Source organism: Cynara cardunculus, unplaced genomic scaffold (assembly GCF_001531365.2).
Source record: "Cynara cardunculus var. scolymus isolate 2C unplaced genomic scaffold, CcrdV1 Un_Scaffold_2055, whole genome shotgun sequence".
NCBI classification, from domain to species: Eukaryota; Viridiplantae; Streptophyta; class Magnoliopsida; order Asterales; family Asteraceae; genus Cynara; species Cynara cardunculus.
In genome coordinates this window covers 29773-31603 of record NW_020200961.1, presented here as the reverse complement: position 1 = coordinate 31603, position 1831 = coordinate 29773, and positions in this window count along the sequence as shown.

The window sequence follows — 1831 nt, the reverse complement described above, 5'->3', positions numbered from 1 at the left end:
TGATAAAGCTGATTTAGATTTCTTATTTGAACACTTTTATGAAGAATATTTTGATAATAAGCCTAATCAGTCTATTATTTTGATCAGGGAAAATTCAACTGAACAACAGTTATCGAGTCCATCTCCTGATGTGCCTGTAACTGAAACAGAAGAGGAAGCAGAAAAAGTCGATGAAGAAATAGAAATAGAGAATCCGAACAATCTCGTTCAGTGTGAAGAGGGTGAAACTTCTGAAATGCAAGAGGTGTTGGTTGAACCAGTTGATAATAATCCATCTCAATCAGATATTCAACCTATCCCAGTTCCTAATATTGAACCTTCACCTGAACCTGCTCCTATAAACTCCCCAAGTTCTTATATTGATCAAAATTCAGATCAATGTTCTTATACTCTTACCTCATAGCAAGAAGTGGACCCGAGATCATCCAATACATCAAGTGATTGGTGATCCATCAGCACCTATTCGTACACGGTCTGCGACTGCTAATGAGTGTCTGTATTCCACATCGACTAAGGTTTCTGAAGCCTTAGCTGATCTGGATTGGATATTAGCAATGCAAGAAGAGCTGAACCAGTTCGAAGCACTCAAAGTTTGGAGATTGGTACCTCATCCTAACAATAAGACAATTATCGGTACTAAATGGGTATTCAAAAATATAAAGGATGAAGATGGTGTTGTGGTCAGAAATAAGGCTCGACTCGTTGCTAAAGGATATAATCAACAAGAAGGTGTTGACTATGATGAAACGTTTTCCTCGGTTGCAAGGATTGAAGCAATAAGAATATTTTTGGAGTTTGCGGCTCACAAGAGCTTTACGGTGTATCAGATGGACGTTAAGACAACATTTTTATATGGACTTCTCAAAGAGGAAGTCTATGTCTCACAATCGGAGGGTTTTGTTGATCAGTCAAAGCCGGATCATGTCTACATTCTTGATCGAGCACTTTACAGCCTAAAACAATCTCCAGGAGCCTGGTATGATATCTTGTCAGAGTTTCTGGTAAAGTCAGGTTTCTCAAAAGGTAATATTGACACAACCCTTTTCATTAAAAAGGAAAAGTCTGATATTATTTTGATACAAATTTATGTAGACGACATAATATTTGGATCTACAAACCCCAAATACTGTAAAAACTTTTCTACGTTTATGGTTTCTCGTTTTAAAATGAGTATGATGGGTGAGATGAACTTCTTTTTAGGTCTTCAAATTAAACAATTATCTTCGGGTATCTTTATTTGTCAAACTAAATATATTTTACATATCCTGAAGAAATTTAAAATGGAAAACTGTTCATCTATCAAAACACCTATGGCTCATGGAACGAAGACCCATGCTGCTCCTTCTGGAAAAGCTGTTGATCAGAAAACATATCAAGGTATGATAGGTTCTTTGATGTATTTGACATCTTGTAGCCCGGATATAATGTTTTCAACACATCTTTATGTCAGATATCAGTCTAATCCAAAGGAGTCCCATCTAAGTGTTGTTAAGCGCATTTTACGTTATCTTAAAGGGACTACTAATCTTGGACTCTGGTATCCCAAGAGTACTGGTTTTGAACTGACAGCTTATTCAGATGCAGACTATGCAGGCTGTATGTTGGACAGGAAAAGTACAACAGGACATCTACAGTTTTTGGGAGACAAGCTAGTCAGTTGGGCATCAAAGAAACATAATTGCGTTTCGATTTCTACTGCCGAAGCAGAATATGTAGCTGCTGCAAGCTGCTGTTCTAAAGTGCTATGGATGCAGACACAACTCAGAGACTACGGGTTTTATTTTAATAAAATTCCTATTTACTGTGATTCCAAAAGTGCTATTGCTATTTC